At 67.6% G+C, this 22,590-nt stretch overlaps 10 non-coding genes across 10 annotated transcripts; all 10 read left to right on the forward strand.

The window, feature by feature from the left end:
• Nucleotides 1–489: 489 nt before the first annotated feature.
• Nucleotides 490–608, forward strand: LOC141412176 (5S ribosomal RNA). Its single transcript, XR_012437015.1, has one exon. It is a non-coding gene; the product is annotated as a 5S ribosomal RNA (ribosomal RNA).
• A 2,143-nt stretch (nt 609–2,751) lies between these two features.
• Nucleotides 2,752–2,870, forward strand: LOC141412177 (5S ribosomal RNA). The gene has a single exon (XR_012437016.1). It is a non-coding gene; the product is annotated as a 5S ribosomal RNA (ribosomal RNA).
• A 2,145-nt stretch (nt 2,871–5,015) lies between these two features.
• On the forward strand, nt 5,016–5,134 carry LOC141412178 (5S ribosomal RNA). Its single transcript, XR_012437017.1, has one exon. It is a non-coding gene; the product is annotated as a 5S ribosomal RNA (ribosomal RNA).
• Nucleotides 5,135–7,297: 2,163 nt separating this feature from the next.
• On the forward strand, nt 7,298–7,416 carry LOC141412948 (5S ribosomal RNA). The gene has a single exon (XR_012437790.1). It is a non-coding gene; the product is annotated as a 5S ribosomal RNA (ribosomal RNA).
• Nucleotides 7,417–9,557: 2,141 nt separating this feature from the next.
• On the forward strand, nt 9,558–9,676 carry LOC141412641 (5S ribosomal RNA). The gene has a single exon (XR_012437483.1). It is a non-coding gene; the product is annotated as a 5S ribosomal RNA (ribosomal RNA).
• A 2,154-nt stretch (nt 9,677–11,830) lies between these two features.
• LOC141412179 (5S ribosomal RNA) lies at nt 11,831–11,949 on the forward strand. Its single transcript, XR_012437018.1, has one exon. It is a non-coding gene; the product is annotated as a 5S ribosomal RNA (ribosomal RNA).
• Nucleotides 11,950–14,094: 2,145 nt separating this feature from the next.
• Nucleotides 14,095–14,213, forward strand: LOC141412180 (5S ribosomal RNA). Its single transcript, XR_012437019.1, has one exon. It is a non-coding gene; the product is annotated as a 5S ribosomal RNA (ribosomal RNA).
• A 2,145-nt stretch (nt 14,214–16,358) lies between these two features.
• LOC141412182 (5S ribosomal RNA) lies at nt 16,359–16,477 on the forward strand. The gene has a single exon (XR_012437021.1). It is a non-coding gene; the product is annotated as a 5S ribosomal RNA (ribosomal RNA).
• A 2,145-nt stretch (nt 16,478–18,622) lies between these two features.
• LOC141412513 (5S ribosomal RNA) lies at nt 18,623–18,741 on the forward strand. The gene has a single exon (XR_012437355.1). It is a non-coding gene; the product is annotated as a 5S ribosomal RNA (ribosomal RNA).
• Nucleotides 18,742–20,884: 2,143 nt separating this feature from the next.
• LOC141412183 (5S ribosomal RNA) lies at nt 20,885–21,003 on the forward strand. The gene has a single exon (XR_012437022.1). It is a non-coding gene; the product is annotated as a 5S ribosomal RNA (ribosomal RNA).
• The last annotated feature ends 1,587 nt before the right edge of the window (nt 21,004–22,590 follow it).

Genomic DNA, 22,590 nt, shown 5'->3' on the forward strand with positions numbered 1-22,590 from the left:
GGAGGGCGGAGCGGGTCGGCGAAGGGCGCGGCTGCCGTTTTCCTGATGGGCTGGAGGGGCAGTGGCGCTTTCCGGACGAAGAGGACCGGAAGGGTCCCCGAGACCTCCGCTGGGAGCCACGCACCCACCCAAGGATACGGCTCCAGGAGGCGACGGAGGAGGGCGGCTGCTTGCCCTGGCCCGAGCTGTGCGTCCCCCGCCTTGGCCACAGCAGTGGACATTCCCAGAAGAACAAGCGCCCGAGAGCACTGAGAAATTTTCCCCCGAGAAAACTTGACCCTCGTCCTGGCAGCAGGACACCTCGGGAAGAAAGCCACCCAGCGGCCACCTGGGCGAGACCGGCTGCCCGAGCAGGCGCGCGGGGCCTCTGGCCGCTGGCCCCGGGCTGCCAGCCCCCACCCGGACTCCCAGCCGTGCCAGGAGAGCAGCGTGGAGACGCACGCCGGGGCCCTCGGCAGGCTCTTGGGGCTCCCGGAGGCGGCGGCTAGCGTCTACGGCCATACCACCCTGAACGCGCCCGATCTCGTCTGATCTCGGAAGCTAAGCAGGGTCGGGCCTGGTTAGTACTTGGATGGGAGACCGCCTGGGAATACCGGGTGCTGTAGGCTTTTGCTCCTCCCTCCCTCGCTGCTCCTTTTGTCTTCGGGGACTTCGCCACCACCCCCCCCACCACCACCACCACCCCCAGCACCACCACCACCACCACCACCACAACGACCCACCGTGACCACGACCCCGACCCCGTCCGGGCCACCCGCCAGACCCACGCACACCGAATCCTCACAGCTACGTCCCCGAATCCTCTCCCCTCCCCACACTCTCCTGGGGCGCGCGCCCGCGACACGGGTCACCAGCGAGGTTGGTCCCAGGCCACGTTGGGGACCGCTCCCCAACTGCCCTCCAGGCGGGCGGGGAGGGACGTGCGGAAGCCATGAGAAAGTGGGTCCTGCACCCCAGCGGGCCCCACAGCGGGACGCGCCACACCTGGGCTCGCCACAAGGTGGTGCACTGGGTCCAGGGCAAGACGCCAGGGGACAGAGAAGCAGGGAGCCTCAGTCGGGTGCTGCTCCACGTCGCGCTCCGTCGCTCAACCCAAGACAGGGCAGCCAGCGCGCGACCTCTACGTGGGATCCCGCCTCCCACGGCAGAGCCTGCGGTCACAGGGACAGAGGGCGCAGGCCGCCAGAGCTCCGGATGCCAGCGGCAGCTCCCCGTCCCGCTCAAAGGGAGGGAGGGCCGCCGCTGGCGCCCAGTCGCCTGTGCCACCCTCCGGGTCTCAAAGCACTCCTCAGTCAGCTCAAGGACCGGGGCCACCTGGCCTTCGGGGTCACATGGGCTTGGGCACGACGGAAGGGACCGCTTGCCCCCGTGGAACAGACATTCTCCCCGTGGACAACCTCAGGTGCCGGGACCCTCTGCTCCGCCTTGGAAAACCCACCTTCTGCAATGTATGCCCAACGCAATCAGGCCGAGCAGATTGACCCCCTCGGCCCGGCCCCAGTGTGTGATGGGGCTCTGTGCGTGAGGGCTTGCTCTTCCCCACCTACACCAGGCACGGCATCTAACACACACACACACACACACACACCACGCAGAGACACCCAGACCACGCACGCACGCACGGGGACGCACCCTCCTCTCCCCCACCCCACACACGAGCAGCCGAAGGACAAGAGGGTATGGCTGGGGCCTGAGCGGGAACAAGCGAAGCCTTGGTTTGCGGCCCCTCGGCCAACTGCATCAGGATTTTTGTCTGGGCTCGGAGGCCAGAGGATCTCTGCCATTTGCTAGCAGGGCCAGGGATGGCAGGAGGGTGGGTACGGGGCTCAGCCAGGGCCAGTTCTGCTGGCACGATCCTGTAGCACGTGGCCGCGTAGCACGGGGCCGGGTCTGAAGGAGGCCAAGCAGGGGCACAAGACCCAGCAGCGGCACAGGGAAGAGGCCCAGGGCACCCAGGAGCAGACGAGACCCGGGAGTCGTGCGTGCTTGGCGTGGCCGCGGGCCCCGTGACGCCCGAGGACTCGAGTGCTCAGCCCCGTGTAGTGGCCGCGAAGGCCTGCCTGGGAGAAACGCCCCGGGAGGCCGGCAGGAACCCGGGATCGGAAGGGATGTGGAGGGGCCCCGGGTCGGAGGAGATGGCTTTGGCTGTGTTTGGTTTTGTTTCTTCTTCCCAAGATCCCGGGTGTGAAAGGGGCCAGAGGTGAAGTCCTGGGCTGGAAAGCCTCACGATTCAGCCCCGCAGCCCCAGGCCCTGAGTGTGGAGGAGGGCGGAGCGGGTCGGCGAAGGGCGCGGCTGCCGTTTTCCTGATGGGCTGGAGGGGCAGTGGCGCTTTCCGGACGAAGAGGACCGGAAGGGTCCCCGAGACCTCCGCTGGGAGCCACGCACCCACCCAAGGATACGGCACCAGGAGGCGACGGAGGAGGGCGGCTGCTTGCCCTGGCCCGAGCTGTGCGTCCCCCGCCTTGGCCACAGCAGTGGACATTCCCAGAAGAACAAGCGCCCGAGAGCACTGAGAAATTTTCCCCCGAGAAAACTTGACCCTCGTCCTGGCAGCAGGACACCTCGGGAAGAAAGCCACCCAGCGGCCACCTGGGCGAGACCGGCTGCCCGAGCAGGCGCGCGGGGCCTCTGGCCGCTGGCCCCGGGCTGCCAGCCCCCACCCGGACTCCCAGCCGTGCCAGGAGAGCAGCGTGGAGACGCACGCCGGGGCCCTCGGCAGGCTCTTGGGGCTCCCGGAGGCGGCGGCTAGCGTCTACGGCCATACCACCCTGAACGCGCCCGATCTCGTCTGATCTCGGAAGCTAAGCAGGGTCGGGCCTGGTTAGTACTTGGATGGGAGACCGCCTGGGAATACCGGGTGCTGTAGGCTTTTGCTCCTCCCTCCCTCGCTGCTCCTTTTGTCTTCGGGGACTTCGCCACCACCCCCCCCACCACCACCACCACCCCCAGCACCACCACCACCACCACCACCACAACGACCCACCGTGACCACGACCCCGACCCCGTCCGGGCCACCCGCCAGACCCACGCACACCGAATCCTCACAGCTACGTCCCCGAATCCTCTCCCCTCCCCACACTCTCCTGGGGCGCGCGCCCGCGACACGGGTCACCAGCGAGGTTGGTCCCAGGCCACGTTGGGGACCGCTCCCCAACTGCCCTCCAGGCGGGCGGGGAGGGACGTGCGGAAGCCATGAGAAAGTGGGTCCTGCACCCCAGCGGGCCCCACAGCGGGACGCGCCACACCTGGGCTCGCCACAAGGTGGTGCACTGGGTCCAGGGCAAGACGCCAGGGGACAGAGAAGCAGGGAGCCTCAGTCGGGTGCTGCTCCACGTCGCGCTCCGTCGCTCAACCCAAGACAGGGCAGCCAGCGCGCGACCTCTACGTGGGATCCCGCCTCCCACGGCAGAGCCTGCGGTCACAGGGACAGAGGGCGCAGGCCGCCAGAGCTCCGGATGCCAGCGGCAGCTCCCCGTCCCGCTCAAAGGGAGGGAGGGCCGCCGCTGGCGCCCAGTCGCCTGTGCCACCCTCCGGGTCTCAAAGCACTCCTCAGTCAGCTCAAGGACCAGGGCCACCTGGCCTTCGGGGTCACATGGGCTTGGGCACGACGGAAGGGACCGCTTGCCCCCGTGGAACAGACATTCTCCCCGTGGACAACCTCAGGTGCCGGGACCCTCTGCTCCGCCTTGGAAAACCCACCTTCTGCAATGTATGCCCAACGCAATCAGGCCGAGCAGATTGACCCCCTCGGCCCGGCCCCAGTGTGTGATGGGGCTCTGTGCGTGAGGGCTTGCTCTTCCCCACCTACACCAGGCACGGCATCTAACACACACACACACACACACACACACCACGCAGAGACACCCAGACCACGCACGCACGCACGGGGACGCACCCTCCTCTCCCCCACCCCACACACGAGCAGCCGAAGGACAAGAGGGTATGGCTGGGGCCTGAGCGGGAACAAGCGAAGCCTTGGTTTGCGGCCCCTCGGCCAACTGCATCAGGATTTTTGTCTGGGCTCGGAGGCCAGAGGATCTCTGCCATTTGCTAGCAGGGCCAGGGATGGCAGGAGGGTGGGTACGGGGCTCAGCCAGGGCCAGTTCTGCTGGCACGATCCTGTAGCACGTGGCCGCGTAGCACGGGGCCGGGTCTGAAGGAGGCCAAGCAGGGGCACAAGACCCAGCAGCGGCACAGGGAAGAGGCCCAGGGCACCCAGGAGCAGACGAGACCCGGGAGTCGTGCGTGCTTGGCGTGGCCGCGGGCCCCGTGACGCCCGAGGACTCGAGTGCTCAGCCCCGTGTAGTGGCCGCGAAGGCCTGCCTGGGAGAAACGCCCCGGGAGGCCGGCAGGAACCCGGGATCGGAAGGGATGTGGAGGGGCCCCGGGTCGGAGGAGATGGCTTTGGCTGTGTTTGGTTTTGTTTCTTCTTCCCAAGATCCCGGGTGTGAAAGGGGCCAGAGGTGAAGTCCTGGGCTGGAAAGCCTCACGATTCAGCCCCGCAGCCCCAGGCCCTGAGTGTGGAGGAGGGCGGAGCGGGTCGGCGAAGGGCGCGGCTGCCGTTTTCCTGATGGGCTGGAGGGGCAGTGGCGCTTTCCGGACGAAGAGGACCGGAAGGGTCCCCGAGACCTCCGCTGGGAGCCACGCACCCACCCAAGGATACGGCTCCAGGAGGCGACGGAGGAGGGCGGCTGCTTGCCCTGGCCCGAGCTGTGCGTCCCCCGCCTTGGCCACAGCAGTGGACATTCCCAGAAGAACAAGCGCCCGAGAGCACTGAGAAATTTTCCCCCGAGAAAACTTGACCCTCGTCCTGGCAGCAGGACACCTCGGGAAGAAAGCCACCCAGCGGCCACCTGGGCGAGACCGGCTGCCCGAGCAGGCGCGCGGGGCCTCTGGCCGCTGGCCCCGGGCTGCCAGCCCCCACCCGGACTCCCAGCCGTGCCAGGAGAGCAGCGTGGAGACGCACGCCGGGGCCCTCGGCAGGCTCTTGGGGCTCCCGGAGGCGGCGGCTAGCGTCTACGGCCATACCACCCTGAACGCGCCCGATCTCGTCTGATCTCGGAAGCTAAGCAGGGTCGGGCCTGGTTAGTACTTGGATGGGAGACCGCCTGGGAATACCGGGTGCTGTAGGCTTTTGCTCCTCCCTCCCTCGCTGCTCCTTTTGTCTTCGGGGACTTCGCCACCACCCCCCCCACCACCACCACCACCCCCAGCACCACCACCACCACCACCACCACAACGACCCACCGTGACCACGACCCCGACCCCGTCCGGGCCACCCGCCAGACCCACGCACACCGAATCCTCACAGCTACGTCCCCGAATCCTCTCCCCTCCCCACACTCTCCTGGGGCGCGCGCCCGCGACACGGGTCACCAGCGAGGTTGGTCCCAGGCCACGTTGGGGACCGCTCCCCAACTGCCCTCCAGGCGGGCGGGGAGGGACGTGCGGAAGCCATGAGAAAGTGGGTCCTGCACCCCAGCGGGCCCCACAGCGGGACGCGCCACACCTGGGCTCGCCACAAGGTGGTGCACTGGGTCCAGGGCAAGACGCCAGGGGACAGAGAAGCAGGGAGCCTCAGTCGGGTGCTGCTCCACGTCGCGCTCCGTCGCTCAACCCAAGACAGGGCAGCCAGCGCGCGACCTCTACGTGGGATCCCGCCTCCCACGGCAGAGCCTGCGGTCACAGGGACAGAGGGCGCAGGCCGCCAGAGCTCCGGATGCCAGCGGCAGCTCCCCGTCCCGCTCAAAGGGAGGGAGGGCCGCCGCTGGCGCCCAGTCGCCTGTGCCACCCTCCGGGTCTCAAAGCACTCCTCAGTCAGCTCAAGGACCGGGGCCACCTGGCCTTCGGGGTCACATGGGCTTGGGCACGACGGAAGGGACCGCTTGCCCCCGTGGAACAGACATTCTCCCCGTGGACAACCTCAGGTGCCGGGACCCTCTGCTCCGCCTTGGAAAACCCACCTTCTGCAATGTATGCCCAACGCAATCAGGCCGAGCAGATTGACCCCCTCGGCCCGGCCCCAGTGTGTGATGGGGCTCTGTGCGTGAGGGCTTGCTCTTCCCCACCTACACCAGGCACGGCATCTAACACACACACACACACACACACACACACACACACACACACACACCACGCAGAGACACCCAGACCACGCACGCACGCACGGGGACGCACCCTCCTCTCCCCCACCCCACACACGAGCAGCCGAAGGACAAGAGGGTATGGCTGGGGCCTGAGCGGGAACAAGCGAAGCCTTGGTTTGCGGCCCCTCGGCCAACTGCATCAGGATTTTTGTCTGGGCTCGGAGGCCAGAGGATCTCTGCCATTTGCTAGCAGGGCCAGGGATGGCAGGAGGGTGGGTACGGGGCTCAGCCAGGGCCAGTTCTGCTGGCACGATCCTGTAGCACGTGGCCGCGTAGCACGGGGCCGGGTCTGAAGGAGGCCAAGCAGGGGCACAAGACCCAGCAGCGGCACAGGGAAGAGGCCCAGGGCACCCAGGAGCAGACGAGACCCGGGAGTCGTGCGTGCTTGGCGTGGCCGCGGGCCCCGTGACGCCCGAGGACTCGAGTGCTCAGCCCCGTGTAGTGGCCGCGAAGGCCTGCCTGGGAGAAACGCCCCGGGAGGCCGGCAGGAACCCGGGATCGGAAGGGATGTGGAGGGGCCCCGGGTCGGAGGAGATGGCTTTGGCTGTGTTTGGTTTTGTTTCTTCTTCCCAAGATCCCGGGTGTGAAAGGGGCCAGAGGTGAAGTCCTGGGCTGGAAAGCCTCACGATTCAGCCCCGCAGCCCCAGGCCCTGAGTGTGGAGGAGGGCGGAGCGGGTCGGCGAAGGGCGCGGCTGCCGTTTTCCTGATGGGCTGGAGGGGCAGTGGCGCTTTCCGGACGAAGAGGACCGGAAGGGTCCCCGAGACCTCCGCTGGGAGCCACGCACCCACCCAAGGATACGGCTCCAGGAGGCGACGGAGGAGGGCGGCTGCTTGCCCTGGCCCGAGCTGTGCGTCCCCCGCCTTGGCCACAGCAGTGGACATTCCCAGAAGAACAAGCGCCCGAGAGCACTGAGAAATTTTCCCCCGAGAAAACTTGACCCTCGTCCTGGCAGCAGGACACCTCGGGAAGAAAGCCACCCAGCGGCCACCTGGGCGAGACCGGCTGCCCGAGCAGGCGCGCGGGGCCTCTGGCCGCTGGCCCCGGGCTGCCAGCCCCCACCCGGACTCCCAGCCGTGCCAGGAGAGCAGCGTGGAGACGCACGCCGGGGCCCTCGGCAGGCTCTTGGGGCTCCCGGAGGCGGCGGCTAGCGTCTACGGCCATACCACCCTGAACGCGCCCGATCTCGTCTGATGTCGGAAGCTAAGCAGGGTCGGACCTGGTTAGTACTTGGATGGGAGACCGCCTGGGAATACCGGGTGCTGTAGGCTTTTGCTCCTCCCTCCCTCGCTGCTCCTTTTGTCTTCGGGGACTTCGCCACCACCCCCCCACCACCACCACCACCCCCAGCACCACCACCACCACCACCACAACGACCCACCGTGACCACGACCCCGACCCCGTCCGGGCCACCCGCCAGACCCACGCACACCGAATCCTCACAGCTACGTCCCCGAATCCTCTCCCCTCCCCACACTCTCCTGGGGCGCGCGCCCGCGACACGGGTCACCAGCGAGGTTGGTCCCAGGCCACGTTGGGGACCGCTCCCCAACTGCCCTCCAGGCGGGCGGGGAGGGACGTGCGGAAGCCATGAGAAAGTGGGTCCTGCACCCCAGCGGGCCCCACAGCGGGACGCGCCACACCTGGGCTCGCCACAAGGTGGTGCACTGGGTCCAGGGCAAGACGCCAGGGGACAGAGAAGCAGGGAGCCTCAGTCGGGTGCTGCTCCACGTCGCCCTCCGTCGCTCAACCCAAGACAGGGCAGCCAGCGCGCGACCTCTACGTGGGATCCCGCCTCCCACGGCAGAGCCTGCGGTCACAGGGACAGAGGGCGCAGGCCGCCAGAGCTCCGGATGCCAGCGGCAGCTCCCCGTCCCGCTCAAAGGGAGGGAGGGCCGCCGCTGGCGCCCAGTCGCCTGTGCCACCCTCCGGGTCTCAAAGCACTCCTCAGTCAGCTCAAGGACCGGGGCCACCTGGCCTTCGGGGTCACATGGGCTTGGGCACGACGGAAGGGACCACTTGCCCCCGTGGAACAGACATTCTCCCCGTGGACAACCTCAGGTGCCGGGACCCTCTGCTCCGCCTTGGAAAACCCACCTTCTGCAATGTATGCCCAACGCAATCAGGCCGAGCAGATTGACCCCCTCGGCCCGGCCCCAGTGTGTGATGGGGCTCTGTGCGTGAGGGCTTGCTCTTCCCCACCTACACCAGGCACGGCATCTAACACACACACACACACACACACACACCACGCAGAGACACCCAGACCACGCACGCACGCACGGGGACGCACCCTCCTCTCCCCCACCCCACACACGAGCAGCCGAAGGACAAGAGGGTATGGCTGGGGCCTGAGCGGGAACAAGCGAAGCCTTGGTTTGCGGCCCCTCGGCCAACTGCATCAGGATTTTTGTCTGGGCTCGGAGGCCAGAGGATCTCTGCCATTTGCTAGCAGGGCCAGGGATGGCAGGAGGGTGGGTACGGGGCTCAGCCAGGGCCAGTTCTGCTGGCACGATCCTGTAGCACGTGGCCGCGTAGCACGGGGCCGGGTCTGAAGGAGGCCAAGCAGGGGCACAAGACCCAGCAGCGGCACAGGGAAGAGGCCCAGGGCACCCAGGAGCAGACGAGACCCGGGAGTCGTGCGTGCTTGGCGTGGCCGCGGGCCCCGTGACGCCCGAGGACTCGAGTGCTCAGCCCCGTGTAGTGGCCGCGAAGGCCTGCCTGGGAGAAACGCCCCGGGAGGCCGGCAGGAACCCGGGATCGGAAGGGATGTGGAGGGGCCCCGGGTCGGAGGAGATGGCTTTGGCTGTGTTTGGTTTTGTTTCTTCTTCCCAAGATCCCGGGTGTGAAAGGGGCCAGAGGTGAAGTCCTGGGCTGGAAAGCCTCACGATTCAGCCCCGCAGCCCCAGGCCCTGAGTGTGGAGGAGGGCGGAGCGGGTCGGCGAAGGGCGCGGCTGCCGTTTTCCTGATGGGCTGGAGGGGCAGTGGCGCTTTCCGGACGAAGAGGACCGGAAGGGTCCCCGAGACCTCCGCTGGGAGCCACGCACCCACCCAAGGATACGGCTCCAGGAGGCGACGGAGGAGGGCGGCTGCTTGCCCTGGCCCGAGCTGTGCGTCCCCCGCCTTGGCCACAGCAGTGGACATTCCCAGAAGAACAAGCGCCCGAGAGCACTGAGAAATTTTCCCCCGAGAAAACTTGACCCTCGTCCTGGCAGCAGGACACCTCGGGAAGAAAGCCACCCAGCGGCCACCTGGGTGAGACCGGCTGCCCGAGCAGGCGCGCGGGGCCTCTGGCCGCTGGCCCCGGGCTGCCAGCCCCCACCCGGACTCCCAGCCGTGCCAGGAGAGCAGCGTGGAGACGCACGCCGGGGCCCTCGGCAGGCTCTTGGGGCTCCCGGAGGCGGCGGCTAGCGTCTACGGCCATACCACCCTGAACGCGCCCGATCTCGTCTGATCTTGGAAGCTAAGCAGGGTCGGGCCTGGTTAGTACTTGGATGGGAGACCGCCTGGGAATACCGGGTGCTGTAGGCTTTTGCTCCTCCCTCCCTCGCTGCTCCTTTTGTCTTCGGGGACTTCGCCACCACCCCCCCCACCACCACCACCACCCCCAGCACCACCACCACCACCACCACAACGACCCACCGTGACCACGACCCCGACCCCGTCCGGGCCACCCGCCAGACCCACGCACACCGAATCCTCACAGCTACGTCCCCGAATCCTCTCCCCTCCCCACACTCTCCTGGGGCGCGCGCCCGCGACACGGGTCACCAGCGAGGTTGGTCCCAGGCCACGTTGGGGACCGCTCCCCAACTGCCCTCCAGGCGGGCGGGGAGGGACGTGCGGAAGCCATGAGAAAGTGGGTCCTGCACCCCAGCGGGCCCCACAGCGGGACGCGCCACACCTGGGCTCGCCACAAGGTGGTGCACTGGGTCCAGGGCAAGACGCCAGGGGACAGAGAAGCAGGGAGCCTCAGTCGGGTGCTGCTCCACGTCGAGCTCCGTCGCTCAACCCAAGACAGGGCAGCCAGCGCGCGACCTCTACGTGGGATCCCGCCTCCCACGGCAGAGCCTGCGGTCACAGGGACAGAGGGCGCAGGCCGCCAGAGCTCCGGATGCCAGCGGCAGCTCCCCATCCCGCTCAAAGGGAGGGAGGGCCGCCGCTGGCGCCCAGTCGCCTGTGCCACCCTCCGGGTCTCAAAGCACTCCTCAGTCAGCTCAAGGACCGGGGCCACCTGGCCTTCGGGGTCACATGGGCTTGGGCACGACGGAAGGGACCGCTTGCCCCCGTGGAACAGACATTCTCCCCGTGGACAACCTCAGGTGCCGGGACCCTCTGCTCCGCCTTGGAAAACCCACCTTCTGCAATGTATGCCCAACGCAATCAGGCCGAGCAGATTGACCCCCTCGGCCCGGCCCCAGTGTGTGATGGGGCTCTGTGCGTGAGGGCTTGCTCTTCCCCACCTACACCAGGCACGGCATCTAACACACACACACACACACACACACACACACACACACACCACACAGAGACACCCAGACCACGCACGCACGCACGGGGACGCACCCTCCGCTCCCCCACCCCACACACGAGCAGCCGAAGGACAAGAGGGTATGGCTGGGGCCTGAGCGGGAACAAGCGAAGCCTTGGTTTGCGGCCCCTCGGCCATCTGCATCAGGATTTTTGTCTGGGCTCGGAGGCCAGAGGATCTCTGCCATTTGCTAGCAGGGCCAGGGATGGCAGGAGGGTGGGTACGGGGCTCAGCGAGGGCCAGTTCTGCTGGCACGATCCTGTAGCACGTGGCCGCGTAGCACGGGGCCGGGTCTGATGGAGGCCAAGCAGGGGCACAAGACCCAGCAGCGGCACAGGGAAGAGGCCCAGGGCACCCAGGAGCAGACGAGACCCGGGAGTCGTGCGTGCTTGGCGTGGCCGCGGGCCCCGTGACGCCCGAGGACTCGAGTGCTCAGCCCCGTGTAGTGGCCGCGAAGGCCTGCCTGGGAGAAACGCCCCGGGAGGCCGGCAGGAACCCGGGATCGGAAGGGATGTGGAGGGGCCCCGGGTCGGAGGAGATGTCTTTGGCTGTGTTCGGTTTTGTTTCTTCTTCCCAAGATCCCAGGTGTGAAAGGGGCCAGAGGTGAAGTCCTGGGCTGGAAAGCCTCACGATTCAGCCCCGCAGCCCCAGGCCCTGAGTGTGGAGGAAGGCGGAGCGGGTCGGCGAAGGGCGCGGCTGCCGTTTTCCTGATTTGCTGGAGGGGCAGTGTCGCTTTCCGGACGGAGAGGACCGGAAGGGTCCCCGAGACCTCCGCTGGGAGCCACGCACCCACCCAAGGATACGGCTCCAGGAGGCGACGGAGGAGGGCGGCTGCTTGCCCTGGCCCGAGCTGTGCGTCCCCCGCCTTGGCCACAGCAGTGAACATTCCCAGAAGAACAAGCGCCCGAGAGCACTGAGAAATTTTCCCCCGAGAAAACTTGACCCTCGTCCTGGCAGCAGGACACCTCTGGAAGAAAGCCACCCAGCGGCCACCTGGGCGAGACCGGCTGCCCGAGCAGGCGTGCGGGGCCTCTGGCCGCTGGCCCCGGGCTGCCAGCCCCCACCCGGACTCCCAGCCGTGCCAGGAGAGCAGCGTGGAGACGCACGCCGGGGCCCTCGGCAGGCTCTTGGGGCTCCCGGAGGCGGCGGCTAGCGTCTACGGCCATACCACCCTGAACGCGCCCGATCTCGTCTGATCTCGGAAGCTAAGCAGGGTCGGGCCTGGTTAGTACTTGGATGGGAGACCGCCTGGGAATACCGGGTGCTGTAGGCTTTTGCTCCTCCCTCCCTCGCTGCTCCTTTTGTCTTCGGGGACTTCGCCACCACCCCCCCCACCACCACCACCACCCCCAGCACCACCACCACCACCACCACCACAACGACCCACCGTGACCACGACCCCGACCCCGTTCGGGCCACCCGCCACACCCACGCACACCGAATCCTCACAGCTACGTCCCCGAATCCTCTCCCCTCCCCACACTCTCCTGGGGCGCGCGCCCGCGACACGGGTCACCAGCGAGTTTGGTCCCAGGCCACGTTGGGGACCGCTCCCCAACTGCCCTCCAGGCGGGCGGGGAGGGACGTGCGGAAGCCATGAGAAAGTGGGTCCTGCACCCCAGCGGGCCCCACAGCGGGACGCGCCACACCTGGGCTCGCCACAAGGTGGTGCACTGGGTCCAGGGCAAGACGCCAGGGGACAGAGAAGCAGGGAGCCTCAGTCGGGTGCTGCTCCACGTCGCGCTCCGTCGCTCAACCCAAGACAGGGCAGCCAGCGCGCGACCTCTACGTGGGATCCCGCCTCCCACGGCAGAGCCTGCGGTCACAGGGACAGAGGGCGCAGGCCGCCAGAGCTCCGGATGCCAGCGGCAGCTCCCCGTCCCGCTCAAAGGGAGGGAGGGCCGCCGCTGGCGCCCAGTCGCCTGTGCCACCCTCCGGGTCTCAAAGCACTCCTCAGTCAGCTCAAGGACCGGGGCCACCTGGCCTTCGGGGTCACATGGGCTTGGGCACGACGGAAGGGACCGCTTGCCCCCGTGGAACAGACATTCTCCCCGTGGACAACCTCAGGTGCCGGGACCCTCTGCTCCGCCTTGGAAAACCCACCTTCTGCAATGTATGCCCAACGCAATCAGGCCGAGCAGATTGACCCCCTCGGCCCGGCCCCAGTGTGTGATGGGGCTCTGTGCGTGAGGGCTTGCTCTTCCCCACCTACACCAGGCACGGCATCTAACACACACACACACACACACACACACCACGCAGAGACACCCAGACCACGCACGCACGCACGGGGACGCACCCTCCTCTCCCCCACCCCACACACGAGCAGCCGAAGGACAAGAGGGTATGGCTGGGGCCTGAGCGGGAACAAGCGAAGCCTTGGTTTGCGGCCCCTCGGCCAATTGCATCAGGATTTTTGTCTGGGCTCGGAGGCCAGAGGATCTCTGCCATTTGCTAGCAGGGCCAGGGATGGCAGGAGGGTGGGTACGGGACTCAGCCAGGGCCAGTTCTGCTGGCACGATCCTGTAGCACGTGGCCGCGTAGCACGGGGCCGGGTCTGAAGGAGGCCAAGCAGGGGCACAAGACCCAACAGCGGCACAGGGAAGAGGCCCAGGGCACCCAGGAGCAGACGAGACCCGGGAGTCGTGCGTGCTTGGTGTGGCCGCGGGCCCCGTGACGCCCGAGGACTCGAGTGCTCAGCCCCGTGTAGTGGCCGCGAAGGCCTGCCTGGGAGAAACGCCCCGGGAGGCCGGCAGGAACCCGGGATCGGAAGGGATGTGGAGGGGCCCCGGGTCGGAGGAGATGGCTTTGGCTGTGTTCGGTTTTGTTTCTTCTTCCCAAGATCCCAGGTGTGAAAGGGGCCAGAGGTGAAGTCCTGGGCTGGAAAGCCTCACGATTCAGCCCCGCAGCCCCAGGCCCTGAGTGTGGAGGAAGGCGGAGCGGGTCGGCGAAGGGCGCGGCTGCCGTTTTCCTGATTTGCTGGAGGGGCAGTGTCGCTTTCCGGACGGAGAGGACCGGAAGGGTCCCCGAGACCTCCGCTGGGAGCCACGCACCCACCCAAGGATACGGCTCCAGGAGGCGACGGAGGAGGGCGGCTGCTTGCCCTGGCCCGAGCTGTGCGTCCCCCGCCTTGGCCACAGCAGTGAACATTCCCAGAAGAACAAGCGCCCGAGAGCACTGAGAAATTTTCCCCCGAGAAAACTTGACCCTCGTCCTGGCAGCAGGACACCTCTGGAAGAAAGCCACCCAGCGGCCACCTGGGCGAGACCGGCTGCCCGAGCAGGCGTGCGGGGCCTCTGGCCGCTGGCCCCGGGCTGCCAGCCCCCACCCGGACTCCCAGCCGTGCCAGGAGAGCAGCGTGGAGACGCACGCCGGGGCCCTCGGCAGGCTCTTGGGGCTCCCGGAGGCGGCGGCTAGCGTCTACGGCCATACCACCCTGAACGCGCCCGATCTCGTCTGATCTCGGAAGCTAAGCAGGGTCGGGCCTGGTTAGTACTTGGATGGGAGACCGCCTGGGAATACCGGGTGCTGTAGGCTTTTGCTCCTCCCTCCCTCGCTGCTCCTTTTGTCTTCGGGGACTTCGCCACCACCCCCCCCACCACCACCACCACCCCCAGCACCACCACCACCACCACCACCACAACGACCCACCGTGACCACGACCCCGACCCCGTTCGGGCCACCCGCCACACCCACGCACACCGAATCCTCACAGCTACGTCCCCGAATCCTCTCCCCTCCCCACACTCTCCTGGGGCGCGCGCCCGCGACACGGGTCACCAGCGAGTTTGGTCCCAGGCCACGTTGGGGACCGCTCCCCAACTGCCCTCCAGGCGGGCGGGGAGGGACGTGCGGAAGCCATGAGAAAGTGGGTCCTGCACCCCAGCGGGCCCCACAGCGGGACGCGCCACACCTGGGCTCGCCACAAGGTGGTGCACTGGGTCCAGGGCAAGACGCCAGGGGACAGAGAAGCAGGGAGCCTCAGTCGGGTGCTGCTCCACGTCGCGCTCCGTCGCTCAACCCAAGACAGGGCAGCCAGCGCGCGACCTCTACGTGGGATCCCGCCTCCCACGGCAGAGCCTGCGGTCACAGGGACAGAGGGCGCAGGCCGCCAGAGCTCCGGATGCCAGCGGCAGCTCCCCGTCCCGCTCAAAGGGAGGGAGGGCCGCCGCTGGCGCCCAGTCGCCTGTGCCACCCTCCGGGTCTCAAAGCACTCCTCAGTCAGCTCAAGGACCGGGGCCACCTGGCCTTCGGGGTCACATGGGCTTGGGCACGACGGAAGGGACCGCTTGCCCCCGTGGAACAGACATTCTCCCCGTGGACAACCTCAGGTGCCGGGACCCTCTGCTCCGCCTTGGAAAACCCACCTTCTGCAATGTATGCCCAACGCAATCAGGCCGAGCAGATTGACCCCCTCGGCCCGGCCCCAGTGTGTGATGGGGCTCTGTGCGTGAGGGCTTGCTCTTCCCCACCTACACCAGGCACGGCATCTAACACACACACACACACACACACACAGCACGCAGAGACACCCAGACCACGCACGCACGCACGGGGACGCACCCTCCTCTCCCCCACCCCACACACGAGCAGCCGAAGGACAAGAGGGTATGGCTGGGGCCTGAGCGGGAACAAGCGAAGCCTTGGTTTGCGGCCCCTCGGCCAATTGCATCAGGATTTTTGTCTGGGCTCGGAGGCCAGAGGATCTCTGCCATTTGCTAGCAGGGCCAGGGATGGCAGGAGGGTGGGTACGGGACTCAGCCAGGGCCAGTTCTGCTGGCACGATCCTGTAGCACGTGGCCGCGTAGCACGGGGCCGGGTCTGAAGGAGGCCAAGCAGGGGCACAAGACCCAGCAGCGGCACAGGGAAGAGGCCCAGGGCACCCAGGAGCAGACGAGACCCGGGAGTCGTGCGTGCTTGGTGTGGCCGCGGGCCCCGTGACGCCCGAGGACTCGAGTGCTCAGCCCCGTGTAGTGGCCGCGAAGGCCTGCCTGGGAGAAACGCCCCGGGAGGCCGGCAGGAACCCGGGATCGGAAGGGATGTGGAGGGGCCCCGGGTCGGAGGAGATGGCTTTGGCTGTGTTTGGTTTTGTTTCTTCTTCCCAAGATCCCGGGTGTGAAAGGGGCCAGAGGTGAAGTCCTGGGCTGGAAAGCCTCACGATTCAGCCCCGCAGCCCCAGGCCCTGAGTGTGGAGGAGGGCGGAGCGGGTCGGCGAAGGGCGCGGCTGCCGTTTTCCTGATGGGCTGGAGGGGCAGTGGCGCTTTCCGGACGAAGAGGACCGGAAGGGTCCCCGAGACCTCCGCTGGGAGCCACGCACCCACCCAAGGATACGGCTCCAGGAGGCGACGGAGGAGGGCGGCTGCTTGCCCTGGCCCGAGCTGTGCGTCCCCCGCCTTGGCCACAGCAGTGGACATTCCCAGAAGAACAAGCGCCCGAGAGCACTGAGAAATTTTCCCCCGAGAAAACTTGACCCTCGTCCTGGCAGCAGGACACCTCGGGAAGAAAGCCACCCAGCGGCCACCTGGGCGAGACCGGCTGCCCGAGCAGGCGCGCGGGGCCTCTGGCCGCTGGCCCCGGGCTGCCAGCTCCCACCCGGACTCCCAGCCGTGCCAGGAGAGCAGCGTGGAGACGCACGCCGGGGCCCTCGGCAGGCTCTTGGGGCTCCCGGAGGCGGCGGCTAGCGTCTACGGCCATACCACCCTGAACGCGCCCGATCTCGTCTGATCTCGGAAGCTAAGCAGGGTCGGGCCTGGTTAGTACTTGGATGGGAGACCGCCTGGGAATACCGGGTGCTGTAGGCTTTTGCTCCTCCCTCCCTCGCTGCTCCTTTTGTCTTCGGGGACTTCGCCACCACCCCCCCCACCACCACCACCACCCCCAGCACCACCACCACCACCACCACCACAACGACCCACCGTGACCACGACCCCGACCCCGTCCGGGCCACCCGCCAGACCCACGCACACCGAATCCTCACAGCTACGTCCCCGAATCCTCTCCCCTCCCCACACTCTCCTGGGGCGCGCGCCCGCGACACGGGTCACCAGCGAGGTTGGTCCCAGGCCACGTTGGGGACCGCTCCCCAACTGCCCTCCAGGCGGGCGGGGAGGGACGTGCGGAAGCCATGAGAAAGTGGGTCCTGCACCCCAGCGGGCCCCACAGCGGGACGCGCCACACCTGGGCTCGCCACAAGGTGGTGCACTGGGTCCAGGGCAAGACGCCAGGGGACAGAGAAGCAGGGAGCCTCAGTCGGGTGCTGCTCCACGTCGCGCTCCGTCGCTCAACCCAAGACAGGGCAGCCAGCGCGCGACCTCTACGTGGGATCCCGCCTCCCACGGCAGAGCCTGCGGTCACAGGGACAGAGGGCGCAGGCCGCCAGAGCTCCGGATGCCAGCGGCAGCTCCCCGTCCCGCTCAAAGGGAGGGAGGGCCGCCGCTGGCGCCCAGTCGCCTGTGCCACCCTCCGGGTCTCAAAGCACTCCTCAGTCAGCTCAAGGACCGGGGCCACCTGGCCTTCGGGGTCACATGGGCTTGGGCACGACGGAAGGGACCGCTTGCCCCCGTGGAACAGACATTCTCCCCGTGGACAACCTCAGGTGCCGGGACCCTCTGCTCCGCCTTGGAAAACCCACCTTCTGCAATGTATGCCCAACGCAATCAGGCCGAGCAGATTGACCCCCTCGGCCCGGCCCCAGTGTGTGATGGGGCTCTGTGCGTGAGGGCTTGCTCTTCCCCACCTACACCAGGCACGGCATCTAACACACACACACACACACACACACACCACGCAGAGACACCCAGACCACGCACGCACGCACGGGGACGCACCCTCCTCTCCCCCACCCCACACACGAGCAGCCGAAGGACAAGAGGGTATGGCTGGGGCCTGAGCGGGAACAAGCGAAGCCTTGGTTTGCGGCCCCTCGGCCAACTGCATCAGGATTTTTGTCTGGGCTCGGAGGCCAGAGGATCTCTGCCATTTGCTAGCAGGGCCAGGGATGGCAGGAGGGTGGGTACGGGGCTCAGCCAGGGCCAGTTCTGCTGGCACGATCCTGTAGCACGTGGCCGCGTAGCATGGGGCCGGGTCTGAAGGAGGCCAAGCAGGGGCACAAGACCCAGCAGCGGCACAGGGAAGAGGCCCAGGGCACCCAGGAGCAGACGAGAACCGGGAGTCGTGCGTGCTTGGCGTGGCCGCGGGCCCCGTGACGCCCGAGGACTCGAGTGCTCAGCCCCGTGTAGTGGCCGCGAAGGCCTGCCTGGGAGAAACGCCACGGGAGGCCGGCAGGAACCCGGGATCGGAAGGGATGTGGAGGGGCCCCGGGTCGGAGGAGATGGCTTTGGCTGTGTTTGGTTTTGTTTCTTCTTCCCAAGATCCCGGGTGTGAAAGGGGCCAGAGGTGAAGTCCTGGGCTGGAAAGCCTCACGATTCAGCCCCGCAGCCCCAGGCCCTGAGTGTGGAGGAGGGCGGAGCGGGTCGGCGAAGGGCGCGGCTGCCGTTTTCCTGATGGGCTGGAGGGGCAGTGGCGCTTTCCGGACGAAGAGGACCGGAAGGGTCCCCGAGACCTCCGCTGGGAGCCACGCACCCACCCAAGGATACGGCTCCAGGAGGCGACGGAGGAGGGCGGCTGCTTGCCCTGGCCCGAGCTGTGCGTCCCCCGCCTTGGCCACAGCAGTGGACATTCCCAGAAGAACAAGCGCCCGAGAGCACTGAGAAATTTTCCCCCGAGAAAACTTGACCCTCGTCCTGGCAGCAGGACACCTCGGGAAGAAAGCCACCCAGCGGCCACCTGGGCGAGACCGGCTGCCCGAGCAGGCGCGCGGGGCCTCTGGCCGCTGGCCCCGGGCTGCCAGCCCCCACCCGGACTCCCAGCCGTGCCAGGAGAGCAGCGTGGAGACGCACGCCGGGGCCCTCGGCAGGCTCTTGGGGCTCCCGGAGGCGGCGGCTAGCATCTACGGCCATACCACCCTGAACGCGCCCGATCTCGTCTGATCTCGGAAGCTAAGCAGGGTCGGGCCTGGTTAGTACTTGGATGGGAGACCGCCTGGGAATACCAGGTGCTGTAGGCTTTTGCTCCTCCCTCCCTCGCTGCTCCTTTTGTCTTCGGGGACTTCGCCACCACCCCCCCCCCACCACCACCACCCCCAGCACCACCACCACCACCACCACAACGACCCACCGTGACCACGACCCCGACCCCGTCCGGGCCACCCGCCAGACCCACGCACACCGAATCCTCACAGCTACGTCCCCGAATCCTCTCCCCTCCCCACACTCTCCTGGGGCGCGCGCCCGCGACACGGGTCACCAGCGAGGTTGGTCCCAGGCCACGTTGGGGACCGCTCCCCAACTGCCCTCCAGGCGGGCGGGGAGGGACGTGCGGAAGCCATGAGAAAGTGGGTCCTGCACCCCAGCGGGCCCCACAGCGGGACGCGCCACACCTGGGCTCGCCACAAGGTGGTGCACTGGGTCCAGGGCAAGACGCCAGGGGACAGAGAAGCAGGGAGCCTCAGTCGGGTGCTGCTCCACGTCGCGCTCCGTCGCTCAACCCAAGACAGGGCAGCCAGCGCGCGACCTCTACGTGGGATCCCGCCTCCCACGGCAGAGCCTGCGGTCACAGGGACAGAGGGCGCAGGCTGCCAGAGCTCCGGATGCCAGCGGCAGCTCCCCGTCCCGCTCAAACGGAGGGAGGGCCGCCGCTGGCGCCCAGTCGCCTGTGCCACCCTCCGGGTCTCAAAGCACTCCTCAGTCAGCTCAAGGACCGGGGCCACCTGGCCTTCGGGGTCACATGGGCTTGGGCACGACGGAAGGGACCGCTTGCCCCCGTGGAACAGACATTCTCCCCGTGGACAACCTCAGGTGCTGGGACCCTCTGCTCCGCCTTGGAAAACCCACCTTCTGCAATGTATGCCCAACGCAACCAGGCCGAGCAGATTGACCCCCTCGGCCCGGCCCCAGTGTGTGATGGGGCTCTGTGCGTGAGGGCTTGCTCTTCCCCACCTACACCAGGCACGGCATCTAACACACACACACACACACACACACACACCACGCAGAGACACCCAGACCACGCACGCACGCACGGGGACGCACCCTCCTCTCCCCCACCCCACACACGAGCAGCCGAAGGACAAGAGGGTATGGCTGGGGCCTGAGCGGGAACAAGCGAAGCCTTGGTTTGCGGCCCCTCGGCCAACTGCATCAGGATTTTTGTCTGGGCTCGGAGGCCAGAGGATCTCTGCCATTTGCTAGCAGGGCCAGGGATGGCAGGAGGGTGGGTACGGGGCTCAGCCAGGGCCAGTTCTGCTGGCACGATCCTGTAGCACGTGGCCGCGTAGCACGGGGCCGGGTCTGAAGGAGGCCAAGCAGGGGCACAAGACCCAGCAGCGGCACAGGGAAGAGGCCCAGGGCACCCAGGAGCAGACGAGACCCGGGAGTCGTGCGTGCTTGGCGTGGCCGCGGGCCCCGTGACGCCCGAGGACTCGAGTGCTCAGCCCCGTGTAGTGGCCGCGAAGGCCTGCCTGGGAGAAACGCCCCGGGAGGCCGGCAGGAACCCGGGATCGGAAGGGATGTGGAGGGGCCCCGGGTCGGAGGAGATGGCTTTGGCTGTGTTTGGTTTTGTTTCTTCTTCCCAAGATCCCGGGTGTGAAAGGGGCCAGAGGTGAAGTCCTGGGCTGGAAAGCCTCACGATTCAGCCCCGCAGCCCCAGGCCCTGAGTGTGGAGGAGGGCGGAGCGGGTCGGCGAAGGGCGCGGCTGCCGTTTTCCTGATGGGCTGGAGGGGCAGTGGCGCTTTCCGGACGAAGAGGACCGGAAGGGTCCCCGAGACCTCCGCTGGGAGCCACGCACCCACCCAAGGATACGGCTCCAGGAGGCGACGGAGGAGGGCGGCTGCTTGCCCTGGCCCGAGCTGTGCGTCCCCCGCCTTGGCCACAGCAGTGGACATTCCCAGAAGAACAAGCGCCCGAGAGCACTGAGAAATTTTCCCCCGAGAAAACTTGACCCTCGTCCTGGCAGCAGGACACCTCGGGAAGAAAGCCACCCAGCGGCCACCTGGGCGAGACCGGCTGCCCGAGCAGGCGCGCGGGGCCTCTGGCCGCTGGCCCCGGGCTGCCAGCCCCCACCCGGACTCCCAGCCGTGCCAGGAGAGCAGCGTGGAGACGCACGCCGGGGCCCTCGGCAGGCTCTTGGGGCTCCCGGAGGCGGCGGCTAGCGTCTACGGCCATACCACCCTGAACGCGCCCGATCTCGTCTGATCTCGGAAGCTAAGCAGGGTCGGGCCTGGTTAGTACTTGGATGGGAGACCGCCTGGGAATACCGGGTGCTGTAGGCTTTTGCTCCTCCCTCCCTCGCTGCTCCTTTTGTCTTCGGGGACTTCGCCACCACCCCCCCCACCACCACCACCACCCCCAGCACCACCACCACCACCACCACCACAACGACCCACCGTGACCACGACCCCGACCCCGTCCGGGCCACCCGCCAGACCCACGCACACCGAATCCTCACAGCTACGTCCCCGAATCCTCTCCCCTCCCCACACTCTCCTGGGGCGCGCGCCCGCGACACGGGTCACCAGCGAGGTTGGTCCCAGGCCACGTTGGGGACCGCTCCCCAACTGCCCTCCAGGCGGGCGGGGAGGGACGTGCGGAAGCCATGAGAAAGTGGGTCCTGCACCCCAGCGGGCCCCACAGCGGGACGCGCCACACCTGGGCTCGCCACAAGGTGGTGCACTGGGTCCAGGGCAAGACGCCAGGGGACAGAAAAGCAGGGAGCCTCAGTCGGGTGCTGCTCCACGTCGTGCTCCGTCGCTCAACCCAAGACAGGGCAGCCAGTGCGCGACCTCTACGTGGGATCCCGCCTATCACGGCAGAGCCTGCGGTCACAGGGACAGAGGGCGCAGGCCGCCAGAGCTCCGGATGCCAGCGGCAGCTCCCCGTCCCGCTCAAAGGGAGGGAGGGCCGCCGCTGGCGCCCAGTCGCCTGTGCCACCCTCCGGGTCTCAAAGCACTCCTCAGTCAGCTCAAGGACCGGGGCCACCTGGCCTTCGGGGTCACATGGGCTTGGGAACGACGGAAGGGACCGCTTGCCCCCGTGGAACAGACATTCTCCCCGTGGACAACCTCAGGTGCCGGGACCCTCTGCTCCGCCTTGGAAAACCCACCTTCTGCAATGTATGCCCAACGCAATCAGGCCGAGCAGATTGACCCCCTCGGCCCGGCCCCAGTGTGTGATGGGGCTCTGTGCGTGAGGGCTTGCTCTTCCCCACCTACACCAGGCACGGCATCTAACACACACACACACACACACACACACACACACACACACACACACCACGCAGAGACACCCAGACCACGCACGCACGCACGGGGACGCACCCTCCTCTCCCCCACCCCACACACGAGCAGCCGAAGGACAAGAGGGTATGGCTGGGGCCTGAGCGGGAACAAGCGAAGCCTTGGTTTGCGGCCCCTCGGCCAACTGCATCAGGATTTTTGTCTGGGCTCGGAGGCCAGAGGATCTCTGCCATTTGCTAGCAGGGCCAGGGATGGCAGGAGGGTGGGTACGGAGCTCAGCCAGGGCCAGTTCTGCTGGCACGATCCTGTAGCACGTGGCCGCGTAGCACGGGGCCGGGTCTGAAGGAGGCCAAGCAGGGGCACAAGACCCAGCAGCGGCACAGGGAAGAGGCCCAGGGCACCCAGGAGCAGACGAGACCCGGGAGTCGTGTGTGCTTGGCGTGGCCGCGGGCCCCGTGACGCCCGAGGACTCGAGTGCTCAGCCCCGTGTAGTGGCCGCGAAGGCCTGCCTGGGAGAAACGCCCCGGGAGGCCGGCAGGAACCCGGGATCGGAAGGGATGTGGAGGGGCCCCGGGTCGGAGGAGATGGCTTTGGCTGTGTTTGGTTTTGTTTCTTCTTCCCAAG

The sequence above is a fragment of the Castor canadensis genome, chromosome 10 (assembly GCF_047511655.1).
Source record: "Castor canadensis chromosome 10, mCasCan1.hap1v2, whole genome shotgun sequence".
In the NCBI taxonomy this organism is placed as follows: domain Eukaryota; kingdom Metazoa; phylum Chordata; class Mammalia; order Rodentia; family Castoridae; genus Castor; species Castor canadensis.